Below are 14,242 nucleotides of genomic sequence, written 5' to 3'. Positions count from 1 at the left end.
GACATTTGCAAAATATGTTTAGAAGACAGGCTGGAAAGAGGTTCGTGAGATTCAGACAAGTAGTTTGTTTCCCAGGAAACATAGCTTTTTCCCTGTCTTTCATTATGTTTTTGTGGCTACGTCTAGGCTAAGGAGCCTGAAAGTATTTCTTGTATCCCATGACTGTATATACACAGTGGTTGCATCCTAAATCTGTGTTAGGTGAGACTTAGGTGCATTTCACTGTTTATGTGGTGCTATTAGTCTGTTTGGTGTTTCTAACCAGCTTCCAAAAAAGAATAAAAGCTGAAGCATTGATCAGATGGTATCTGTAGCCTACACCAAAACCTGGGTAGTCTCAACAGTGAAAGGAATGGAACGCTGGATACCAGAATGAGTTAGATCTGGTCTGAGACCTTTATACCACTATGGCTTAACTTTTTGACTATAAAAAAAGGACAAAGATCCTTTGCCTTTTTCACAACATGAATAAGGGGTAGGGCAGTTAGCATCATCTACCTGGAATTGTGCAAAGCATTCGACACTGTCCCACATGACATCCTTGTCTCTAAATGGGAGAGACATCAATTTGATGGATGGACCAGTCACTGGATAAAGAACTGGCTGAATGGCTGCAAGCAAAGGGTTGTAGTCAATGGCTCAATATCCAGCTGGAGACCAGTAACAAGTGGTGTCCCTCAGGAACCCCTCGGTGTTGGGAGCAGTCTTGTTCAACATCTTTGTTGGTGCATGGACAGTGGGATTGAGTGTGCCCTCAGGAAGTCTGCTGATGACACCAAGCTGTGTGCTTCGGTTGATACACTGGAGGGAAGGAATGCCATCCAGAGGGACCTTGACACACCTGTGAGGTGGGCTGATGCCAGCCTCATGAAGTTTAACCATGACAAGTGCAAGGTCCTACACCTGGGTTGGAGCAATCCCAAGCACAGCTACAGGTTGGGCAGAGAAGAGATTCAGAGCAGCTCTGCAGAGAAGAACCTGGGGGTGTTGGTCAATGAGAAACTGAACATGAGCCGGCTTCAGTGTGCACTCGCAGCCCAGAAAGCCAACCATATCCTGGGTTGCATCAAAGAGTGTGACCAGCAGGTCCTCCACTCTCCTCTCCTGAGACCTCACTTGGAGTATTGTGTACAGTTCTGGTGTCCTCAACATAAGGACATGGAACTGCTGGAATAAGTCCAGAGGAGGGCCATATTTGTGATAAGGGGGCTGGAGCATCTCCCATATGAATGCAAGCTGAGAAAGTTGGGGCTGTTCAGCGAAGAGAAGAGAAGGCCGCATGGAGACCTCATGGTAGCCTTCCAGTATCTGAAGGGGGCCTGTACAGATGCTGGGGATGGACTCTTCATTAGGGACTGTAGTGACAGGACAAAGGGTAATGGGTTAAAACTTAAACAGGGGAATTATAGACTGGATATAAGTAAGAAGTTCTTTAGTGTGAGGGTGGTGAGGCACTGCAATAGGTTGCCCAGGGAAGTCGTGAATGCTCCACCCTGGCAGTGTTCAAGGGCAGGTTGGACAGAGCCTTGGGTGACATGGTTTATTGTGAGGTGTCCCTGCCCATGTCAGGGGGGTTGGAACTAGATGATCTTAAGGTCCTTTCCAACCCTAACTATTCTATGATTTATGATTCTATGATTCTTTGAAGACAAGTCATAGGAAGACAGCTGTATCAATGCTAGTGGTACTTATTCACAGGATATGGAGCTCCTGGAGGAAGGCATTTTCTGAGCACCAGTTCAACAACAGTTTTGACAACAGTAACGTATATTACGCTTACAATACACATCCATTCTGATTACTAAAATGTGTGTCATTTAGGAAGGACAGATAGATCCATGAACAGAAAAAACAAATTTTTTTTAATCAGAAAAAAAAAAACAGAAGTAAATCCATACACACTTTATAGCATGGAGAGACCTCAAGATTGTCTTGAACAATGGCATTAATAATTTTCTGTTGCTGTTGGTGCTTTGCTTGCTACACCTTATCTATATTGCTTGTTTTTTTTCACAGTTACCTTATGCTGATGGTTCTTAGCTATATCTGTAGTTCCAATACCATTTTAAAGATAGTTTTAACTGTATAAACCCTCAGAACATTTATTTTCATTTTGGGCTGGAGTCTATAATGATATTTAAGCTTGCAAAGACATTACACATGGCCAAGCCTACTGAATCTTTCTCAGCCATCCTCTACTAAATTATGCATGACCTCCTTGTTTCACAACATAAGGATTTAATATATGTGGCTTACAGTTATATGTTACCTTCACCATCACAACACCCAGGAGGGTGAGGATTTTACTAATATATGTTTTAGAAACACTGAAGTTTTTTGCAATTTCACCTTCTGACAAAACTACCATGAGATTACAAAAGCAGCACTCTGGATGAGGCTCAATTTTATATCGCATTGCTTTCACTTGCAAAGGAACTCAAATAACTTCTAAATTAAACAGCTGTAGAGATGTTAAGATATTCTCTATGGACCCCGTGCTGTTGTCTGCAAACTGATGATTCTGGAATTCTCAGGTATTTTCCCCATGAGGTGCTTTTTGCACTGACTTGTACATCTTTTCTGTGTATGCCCCAGTTTCCTTACACAGTGTTTGTCCTTGAACCAACATAATTGGCACTATGAGACTGTGTTTCATAATAAAACTATACAATCTGTAAGTGTTCCCTGCACTGTCCTTCCTGTATTTCTCCTGCTGTATTTGTTGAGAAACAGATTTTCTGATGCTGTTGTGATCCCTTGCCATCCTCACTAGCAGTCCAAATTAAACCAGTATTATCTAATATGCATTTTATGGTGAAAGCAACCAAAGCCAATAGCTGTTTTGTGTTTTCTTAATTTTCATACTACATACCATATGTCATTTTACAAGTAAGAATTGTCCCTTAACTCTTCATTGAAATCACCTGTTTGTCCCCATCTTTCTTATAGGCCCCCTTTAAGTACCGAAAGACTGCAATAAGTCCTCCCTGAAACCTTTCCTCCAAACTGACCAACCCCAACTCTTTCAGCCTTCTCAGCCTTTCTTCACAGGAAAGGTGTTCCACCCCTCTGATCCTCTTTGTGGCCCTTCTCTCTCGATTTGTTCAAAGAGGTCCATGTCATTCCTGTGATGAGGACTCCAGAGCAGTACTCAGGTAGGGTCTCACAAGAGTATCTTGCTAACCACACTTTTGATGCAGCCCAGGATATGACTGGCTTTCTTGGCTGTGAGTGCATGTTGCTGGCTCATGTCCAGATTTTCATCCACCAGTATCCCCAGGTCCTTCACCACGGGGCTTCTCAAACCCCAGCAGGGATGATATTTTCATCCCCCAGACTGTCTTGGTATTGGGGTTGCTCTAATCCAGATGAAGGACCTTGCACTTGGCCTTGTTGAACCTCACTTCTCAAGCTTGTCTGCATCCCCCTGGATGACATCCCATCCCTCAGGCGTGTCAACCATACCACTCATCTTGGTGTTGTCTTCAAACCTGCTGAGGATGTGCTCAATCTCACTATGTCATTAATGAAGATATTAAATATTACTGGTCCCAGTACAGACCTCTGAGGGACACCGCTTGCCACTGATCATCTGGACATTGAACTGTTGATCATTACCATCTGGATGAGACCATCTCACCGATTCCTCATCCACTGAACAGTCCAGCCATCAAATCCATATCTCTCCAATTTAGAGAGAATGATGTTGTGAGGGACTGTGTCAAAGGCCTTACAGAAATCCAGGTAGATGACATCTGTAGCTCTCTCCTTGTACACTGATGAAGTCACTCCGTCATAGAAGGGGCACTAGGTTGGTCAGGCAGGACTTGCCCTTGATAAAGCCAGAATAGGTATCTTGAATCACCTCCCTGTCTTCCATGTGCTTTAGCACAGCTTCTAGGAGGATCTGTTCCATGATCTTTCCAGGCACAGAGAGAGAGGTGAGGCCAAGAGGCTGGTAGTTCTCAGGATACTCCTTTCTACTGTTTTCAAATGGGTGCAATGTTTCCCCTTTTCCAGTCACCAGGAACTTTTCAAAAATCATGGAGAGTGGCTTGGTAACTACGTTAGCCAGTTCCCTCAGGACTCTGGGATGCATCTCATCGGGTCCCATACGTTAATATATGTATTCAGGTTTCTCAGGTGGTCATGAACCTGATTTTCTCGTAGAGTGGGAAGCCATTTGCTCCCACAGTCCCAGTCTTGTTTTCCATCCACTTGAGAGCTGTGGTAAGGAAGGTTGCCAGTGAAGAATGGTGCAAAAAGTTGTTGAGCACCTCAGCCTTCTCCAGTCCATTGTTACCAGTTTGCCAGTCATGTTTGCATGTTTACATGTTCATCAAGGGGTAAACTTCCTTTGACCTTCCTTTTCTGGCTGACATATCTGTAGAAGTCTTCCATATTGTCAACTCACACTTTGCCCATCTAGACATTGAGAAATTAATTTCCTCAAAAAGAGGGGGAAAACATGAAGCATGCTTGATAGGTTAGAAGGAAGAAGACTGATTTTTAACAACTAGTTTATCAGAGAGAAGACTTATTACAGGAATTTCTCATATTTCTCTAGGGATCTGAGGTTAGCCTAGGTAGTTATCTTTCTTCCTTAATTTTCTTAACTTCAATCTGTACCTTGTTCAGGCATTTATATTCTAATTTCTGGTTTTACATAAGGTGCACTATAGTCCCACTTATCCCATTTCAAAAGACAGTTACAACAGTAACAAATGCAGTCTTAGTCTCTAACACTATGGGATAATGGTGTCAGAAAACTTGAAATGAAAATAAAGACATTTTGCAAGTTAATTTGTTTGTCTTGCAACTGTTCTAGACACCCAAGAAGTCTCTTCCCCTATCCATTCCCTACATTTTCTCTATTTTAGACCAGAATGCTACGCAAATAGTTCTAAATCTCCTGTTGAATATCTATTCAAACATCCCTCTGAATACTTCAGTTAATGTGAACGCCAATCTAATAGTTGTACTCTTATTAATCCTTATTCTTTTTGTCTCTAATTGTTGATAGAGAGTCCATTGCCAGAGCAAACAGCAGTGACCATAATGACTATTTCTGGTTATTCCCTTTTTTGGACTTACATAGTATGGCTGTTTCCAGTTTCTAATAAAAAAGTAGATATGCAAATCCTCAGTTTAACTACAACCAATTTTTCTAGCAGAGTTCCTAAATATACTTTTTCTATCTTGTCAAGTACATTTTTAGATATCAGTACCTCTCTTATTTTTACCTGCTACATCTAAGGTTCAATATAACCCTTTTATTACAAGTCTGCCTGGCAAGTATCTTTTTTAGTGGTGACAACACTTTTTACTTCTTTCTAAAAAAAGATAACTTCTCATTGTGTGATCTCATTAAATAAGTCTATTTTCGTAGGAGTGAAAGATTATTCTAAAGCCCTGTGTATGCTAGCTATGAAAACTTTGAGTAAACTGCCTTAGAGTTCTAATAATAATATCCACTTCCTCCGTTGTAGTGGAGCAACATAAGAATTTATTTTCTTTTCTAAAACGAAGGACATTTCAAAACTGATTTTTCATTTTCCTTTTGGTTTATCTGTATCTTCCTTTATAAAATTACCAGAAAATATTCATTATCTTTTCTGAATAGTAATCAACTTCTCCTAATTCCATATTTCTTTACCTAAATAACAGGGGAAAAATTCACCACCTACATTCACAATAAACCATTTATTTGACAGCCATGCAGTGTGCACTTCTTATCTACCTTTATTTCTGAACTTTATTATATGTGGTCTTTGTTGCTCTCAATCTCATGATAATCATATTTTACTGTAAAAACAAAGTCATTAAACCCCTGGTATATTTAATATCACACAGAAAAAAATATGATAACTTACATATACAGTATACATTAAATATAGGTCATAGTATATATGGGTATGTATATATATGTACATATATAGCTACATACATATACAGTTTTTATTCTTCTTCAAGGCATATTCCTCATAATTACAGTAACAGCACACTACGCCCTAGAGCTGTTTTCTAAGAACGACAGCTTTATCTTTCTCTTGTAGCCCTTTGAACTTTAAAAAAATCACACTAATCCTCTTTATACACTTTTCTTTCTTTAGATCCTTCTCATTATACTAAATCTTCTCCCTGTAGTCTGACGTATGCGAAAGAAGCAGAGACTTGAACAAAAAAATTCTTTCAATCCATAGCACCCCACCCTAAGGTTAGTTATACAAGAACCTAAAGTTAGTGATAGAGATCTGGGGATCTGGATTTCTTTTCAGAGTCTTACAGAGAAGAATATGGGCATTCGTTAAGAGGTCTCAGCTGTTCATTTGGCTATCTAAAAGTTGGAGCTGATCATTTCTCTGGCTAATCATAGAGAGAAATTGGATCCTTATAAGGACACAAGTTTGCTTTTAAAACAGTTTAAGAAAAATGGCTCTCCATTGACAACAGAAGGAGCAAGGAAAACTATCTTAGGCTAGTTAAACTGCAGGTGGCTTAATTTAGGTAAGTTTAACCTCTTTCCACAGTTGAGGGATTTCCAAATGACTCTTTTTAAGTAGGAGAAAAAATAATATCTTTCTATGACAGAGATGATCTTAGGCCAAATTAATATTATTCAATATTTTTTTACCTTACTATCTTGAAGATATTGTCAAAATCCAATCCTCACCTAAAAGGTCACCAATGGAATACCGTGGCATGTTGGACAAATGCACATTATTGGATAAGTTCTTAAAACATGAATAAAGTAAAAATTGCATATTGTAAGGTTTATTCTCTTTCAAGAGAAGGCTAGGTATTGTACAGTTAATAATGAATGACAAAGGTTAACAGCAACCTATGGCTATATCAACATTTTTATGAGTGTATTTATTCCCCTTCTATAGAATCATAGAACCATAGAATAGTTAGGGTTGGAAAGGACCTTAAGATCATCTAGTTCCAACCCCCCTGACATGGGCAGGGACACCTCACAATAAACCATGTCACCCAAGGCTCTGTCCAACCTGCCCTTGAACACTGCCAGGGTGGAGCATTCACGACTTCCCTGGGCAACCTATTGCAGTGCCTCACCACCCTCACACTAAAGAACTTCTTACTTATATGCAATCTAAACTTCCCCTGTTTAAGTTTTAACCCATTACCCCTTGTCCTGTCACTACAGTCCCTATTGAAGAGTCCCTCCCCAGCATCCCTATAGCACCAGCTTCAGATACTGGAAGGCTGCTATGAGGTCTCCATGCGGCCTTCTCTTCTCTTCGCTGAACAGCCCCAACTTTCTCAGCTTGCATTCATATGGGAGATGCTCCAGCCCCCTTATCACAAATATGGCCCTCCTCTGGACTTATTCCAGCAGTTCCATGTCCTTCTTATGTTGAGGACACCAGAACTGTACACAATACTCCAAGTGAGGTCTCAGGAGAGGAGAGTTGAGGAGAAGGATCACCTCCTTCGACCTGCTGGTCACACTCTTTTTGATGCAGCCCAGGATATGGTTGGCTTTCTGGGCTGCGAGTGCACACTGAAGCCGGCTCATGTTCAGTTTCTCATTGACCAACACCCCCAAGTTCTTCTCTGCAGGGCTGCTCTGAATCTCTTCTCTGCCCAACAATAGCTGTGCTTGGGATTGCTCTAACCCAGCTGTAGGATCTTGCACTTGTCATGGTTAAACTTCATAAGGTTGGCATCAGCCCACCTCACAGGTGTGTCAAGGTCCCTCTGGATGGCATTCCTTCCCTCCAGCGTATCAACCAAACCACACAGCTTAGTGTCATCAGCAGACTTCCTGAGGGCGCACTCAATCCCACTGTGCATGTCAGCGACAAAGATGTTAAACAAGACCGGTCCCAACACCGATCTCTGAGGGACACCACTTGTTACTGGTCTCCAGCTGGACATTGAGCCATTGACCACAACTCTTTGTGTGCGGCCATCCATCCAGTTCTTTATCCACTGAGTGGTTCATCTACCAAATTGATGCCTCTGCAATCTAGAGAAAAGGATGTCATGTGGGACAAGTTTATCCAAGTTTAGGTTGGATATAAGAAGGAAATTCTTTCCTGTTAGGGTGGTGAGGCACTGGAATAGGTTGCCCAGGGAGATTGTGAATGCTCCATCCCTGGCAGTGTTCAAGGACAGGTTAGATGAGGCCTTGGGTGATATGATTTAGTGTAAGGTGTCCCTGCCCACAGCAGGGGGGTTGGAACTATATGGTCTTAAGGTCCTTTCCAACCCTAACAATTCTATGATTCTATGACAGTCTTGAATGCTTTGCAGAATTCCCGGTAGATGACGTCAGCTGCTCTACTCGTGTCCATCAGTTCCATAGCCCCATCATAGAAGGCCACCAAATTGATCAGACAGGATTTTCCCTTAGTGAAGCCATGCTGGCTGTCACCAAGCACCTTGCTGTTTTTCATGTGCCTTAGCATGCCTTCCCGGAGAATCTGCTTCAAGATTTTACCAGGCTCAGAGATGAGACTGACTGGTCTGTAGTTCCGTGGGTTGTCCTTTTTCCCCTTCTTGAAAATGGGGGTTATATTTCCCTTTTTCCAGTCATTGGGAACTTCACCTGACTGCCATGATTTTTCAAATATGATAGCCAGCGGCTTAGCAACTTCTCTTGCCAGCTCCTTCAGGACCCACAGATGGATTTCGCCAGGTCCCATGGACTTGTGCAAGTTCAGGTTCTTCAGATGGTCTTGAATCATATCCTCTCCCACAGTGGGCCTAAGGTCTTCATTCTCACAGTCCCTGCTTCTGCCTTCCAAGTCTTGGGTGGTGTGGTCAGAGCCTTTGCCAGTGAAGACTGAGGCAAAGGAATCATTAAGAACCTCAGCCTTCTCCAAATCTAGGATAGCCAGTTCTGGCACTTCTGCTGCACTTCCTACTAGTTGGGACACAACATTCCTGAGCTTGTAGCAGGTGATCTTTGAACATCAACCAACAGTCTTGGGCCTCCCTGCCCTCTAGGGCTATATCTCATGGAACCTGATTAAGCAGGTGTTATAAAAACCTAATATCGCCAATCTTTTTTAATTGATTTTTATTATAATTAATATTGAGAGGCAATAAGCAAGCAGCGCTGGGTGTGCCGGGGAGTCTCCGCTCAGCCCAAGACGCACGAGGGGAACTTCTGGAGATAGTCTCTTATACTTTTTGGTCTAGGGTTTCAGCCAATCCTGTTGTCTTCTTTTCCCAGGCTTCTTGAGTTTCAGCCAGTCCTGTTGTCTTCTTTTCCTGGGCTTCTTGGGTTTCAGCCCGTTAACACTTTCCATAATTTTAACGTGGACTATAGCTCCTGGATCTTTTCCAGCTGCTCATATCTTAATTCCAAATTCTTAATTTTCTTCTCCTTAATCCTGTTGCTTTCTTTTCCTGGGCTTCTCCACCTGTTGCTGGGGTCTTGTCTCCAGGTGAAGAAATATCTTAGAAAGGTTACTAAATGTTTTGGTAATGCATTAACAGGAAGATGTCCATCACAAGTCTGACCACCGTCTTAGCCCCCGTAAATTCCACTCCTTATGTGCTTATTTGTTCAGCGCACAGATGTTCTGTAACAGGACATATCTCTAATTTACCTACCCCCCCCCCCCCCACTTTTCTAAGAACATTCATGCAATTTAAACAATGAACAAAACATTTCTTTGCACAATATTACGGTTGACCCAGGGGAATTATTCACTTGTTTCTTCTTCCTCCTCACTGTGGTATTGACAGGGACACTTATCATACCCTTTGCACATAGCACAATGATCACAAGGGATTCCATTTTCACACAAAGTGCAATGATCACTAGGACCCTTGAGTTGCTGACACGAATTACTCTGATGTAACTCACAGCAGGTTCCTGAAGAGGACCTCTCCTTGTTGGCTCATCTACTACTTGAAGAAGGAAGTTGTCTTCCACACAATCGAGGAACCTCCTGGATTGCTTCTGCCAGGCTGTACCGTCCCTCCAACAGATGATAACAGGGTGGTTGAAGTCCCACATGAGGAAAAGGGCCTGCGAGAGTGAGGCTATTCCTATCTGTCTATAGAGCACTTCATCCACAGATTCCTCTTGATCAGGCGGTCTGTAACAGATCCCCACAGTAATGTTGCCCATCACTGTTCTCCCTTTAACCCTGACCCACAAACTCTCTGTTAACTGATCACCTGTCTCCAGACAGAGTTCCATACTCTCCAGCATACCACTAACATAAATAGCAACTCCAAAACTCCAAATAAAAGTAACAAGTCCAAAACCTCAGATTCTTTTAAAGTCTCTAATACACTATATTAATCACAGCATTTTTCTTTTTTTTTCTGTTAAAAATCCATGTGGGGCTGGTAGATAAGGGAGAGTATCTGCAGAAATCCCATAAACTTCCAAAATGGTCGCTAAAATTAAGGTAGGATACTCGACCCATCTTAGATGGCACTTATAGCTAGGCAACTGAATTATGCTGTTATGTCTACCGCATGACTAAATTTGTAGAAGTTGATGGAACTATAAAAAATTTTCCGAACATAATATGTATGTTTTGTATTTGCATAGTTAAGCTTACATTTTCACTCTCCTTTGCTGAATATTCAATTAATATTTCTGTGGCAATTAACAGTTAAACAGCAGCACTATTTTGTTTATCTGATTAGCAGCAATGAACTTCATTAGGCCAAAATGATCAAAGCAGAGATTATCGAATACAGCCCAAATTTACTACCACTTTTTGACAAAGGCTCACAGTAAAGGAATATCCACCCTTAAAATCACTGACCAAGTACTTCTTTAAGATCAGTTGTAGTGTATTTGCAAAGTTACATGATAGACACACAGCTGCAGAGTGCACATTCGCACAGACTGAAGAGAATGTCATGTCTAGCTAATGCCATTGCGCTTATGTTGACATAGGTCACTCACCAATAGTCTTTCTGTGCCACCCCCATTGAATCTAAAGAATTAAAGAGATGAACAGAAAAGAAATGGAAACAAACAAAAAAAAACTAAAGAAAATAAAAATGTTTTGTCTGGATAAAAGGAGGCTGAGGAGACACCTTATCATTCTCTGCTACTACCTAAAGAAAGGTTGTAGCAAGGTGGGAGTCAGTCTCTTTTCCCAAGTGGCAAGTGATACAAGAGGAAATGGCCTCAAGTTGAGTCACTGGAGGTTTATATTGGATATTAAGAAAAATTACTTCTTCAGAAGGGTTGCCAAGCATTGGAACAGGCTGCCCAGGGATGTGGTTGAGTTCACCACCCCTCAAGATTTTCAAAAGTTATGTAGGTGTGGCATTTAGGGATATGGTTTAGTGGTGGACTTGGCAGTGCTAGGTTAATGATTGGACTTGATGATCTTTAAAAGTCTTTTCCAACCTAAAGGATTCTGTAATTCTGTGAGTCTAACTCCTCACAATACAGTAATTCATAGCTTCTCTCTCAGGGTATCCAATTGTCTCCAAAACGTAGCTGTCTTTCAGTTTTTCCAGACTCTCATCAGGCATTCAGTTTCGTCCAGTTTAGCTTCCCTGGCAGCTTCCTCACCAACCCAGCTTCTCTATTCACTGTATTCATTTGAAACAAGTTTGTGGCATTAGTGATTCTCCTAACGCAGAATCTTGCTTTTGATGTGATAATTGTATCACCTAAAAAGAATGAACTTTACCTGAGGAGACGCGTAAATGGCACTGATTCTGGTCTTAATTGCCTAATGAATGAATTTTCATTGCAAAATTCAGAACAAAATATTTGCAGTACATTCTTGACATTTTGTCAAGTCATATTCTACCTTATTTACAATATTGTCCAGGGAAAATGATTTCATATACTTGCATTTATGCAGAATATGTACCCACATGCTTTGTTAGATGGGAACTACACTCAATCTTCTATAAACTCTTACACTATATGTTGAAACACTAGCACATTCGACATGTTGCTTAATTGATGTCTAAGTCCTAATAACCTCAAAGAGAATAAGAACAGCTACTGGCAATTTAACAGTGCAAACATCACAAGATGAATCTAGGTAATGGATATAACATATGAGGGACCAGTGGGCTAATTTACTTAGAACAAAATGTGATTAAATGATCTGAATACAAAATACCATCAGTAGGTCAAGTACCTCTATACTGTGTGATGAACTGCTGGATGGATGCCCAAAACAGCTCTGGAAAGCTGGTATTTATAAAGTGTCAGTTCAGAAACCAAACATATTACAGCCTGTAACAAACTTTGCATTTTCTGAGGCAAAGGTGAGTTGGGAGTACTGCATTAAAAGTACTGTTAGAAAGCTCTGAGGAATGTGATAAAAATAAGTTCTAAGTGGAAATAAATAGGAAATATTGAAGTACAATTAATCTAATGTATTAGATATTTAACAGAGACAAAATGAATTGTACCCTAGAGTGCCTATTTATTTTCTTGGATTATAGGTGAACTCATATGAAGATATATCTGGCTTGATTCATTTGCATGCAGAAAGGACTCTTATGCCACTTGAGACACTCCAGAGTATCTGAGCCAACAGTTTGCAGACAACATACAGCCCACCAGAGCAAGTTGCTTCTGCTATAATAGTCACAGGCCACATGGAAGATCTAGAACATCTCAACTGGTATTATTAGCCTCTGTTGTAAAACCCCACAGTGTAAGTGTGAGAAAATGAGAACTCAGGATTGTAGATAGCCATATACAGGCCTCTGAATGTGAATGTATACCTGAAGGCTCTATTTCTAAGCCCTCATAAAAGTAGGTACTCTAGTGCCATTCCTATCCTAGATTAGTTTCAATTGCTACTCCTGAATTGTGGTCATACTCATTTTCATTGATAGTGTTGGAAGAGATACTTAACTACCTATGGGTCATTGATTTAGGCTGCACACTGCAGACTCCATCGATCCATCGACTGCATTGATTATATCTCTATTGACTGTATATCCACTGACTATAGTAAGAGCATGTTCCACATGTGGTCACCACCATTTAGATACCTGTATATAAACAAACTTATTTACAAGTTGGAAAGAAGTCCTACCCTGTAGCCCAAAGTTAAACCACATAGATCCAGTGCCTTTTGTTGAGTCTGTCTTGACCCCTGTGCCCTGCAGTGATGTAAAGTCTGATGTAATTTTAGCACAGTTTGAGTTTAACACATAGAGATAGATCAGGCCTGGAACTATATGAAAACTAATATGCTTCCTATACTCCTGTACTCTGTACTCCTCTGGAGTACAGAGGAGCAGATGAAGGGAAGGCTGCCTTCTAGCTAGCCTTATTACATATGATAATAAGGGACTGGTCTTCTCAGTTTCATGCTAGATTTTACTTGGCACTATGTGTGTCTCTACATTTTGGTTTTGAACACTTTGATGGGATAGATTATTAGACTAGCACAATGCTAAGGTAGAGTTATGAGGCTTCTCAACTGAACAAAATGACCAGAATTTAAGCGTAAACGAACAGGTGCGGAATAAATGGCTTAGTTCAGGTCTGGCATATGCAGATCTAATCAGATTTGTTGGCTCTCTTTAGAAATCTGGACTGCCTCTTTATTAATTTCTTGTTTCTGGAAACTTACTGAAAAGGAAGAGCACCACAAGCATGGTGTACTGCAATGTGCCCAAGAACTATACATCCTTTACTTCTCTTTATTAAAACTGTGAAGCCTTTCTAATTCATAGTTCACAATAAACACTGAGGATAAGAACCGTGGAATTGTAAAGTAACAGGTTGGAAGTGACCTCAAGGATCATCTGGTCCAACCTTTCTAGGCAAGCATGACCTCGACTACATTTTGTACTTGATGTATGTGGTGACAGTGAGCTGTGCAGATGTCCTGTCCCTGTGCTAGCAATACTACAAAGCAGCTTGTGAGTTTATTTTGTTTCTGCTCTCTGTACAATGCAAATGATACTTATTTCTATTCCCAGTGAGAGGAAACTGGAGATAGAGATTAAATTTTGGGTTTTCTTCACCTGAAGCAAACAGCAAATACTTGTATGTATAAAGGATTTCCCACTGAATACAAATAGACAGGCTTTCCAATTATCAGTAAACGATGAGGAAGAGTTTATAAAGAGTGAGATAGAATATTAAAAAAGAAAAAACAAAACACAATAATTCTCTTAAGAAAATTATTCCATCAATGATCCTTCCATCTAATGTAATTATTATTTGGTTATGTCCATCTGAATGTTGGCTGTGTATTCACCACGCAATATTTCAACCTCCTTGTGTTTTAATTGCCTTCTGAGA

Source organism: Pezoporus occidentalis, unplaced genomic scaffold, assembly GCF_034315485.1.
Source record: "Pezoporus occidentalis ecotype Australia unplaced genomic scaffold, CSIRO_AGI_Poc_V1 ctg5, whole genome shotgun sequence".
Taxonomy (NCBI): Eukaryota; Metazoa; Chordata; class Aves; order Psittaciformes; family Psittacidae; genus Pezoporus; species Pezoporus occidentalis.
This window is presented reverse-complemented; position numbering follows the sequence as displayed.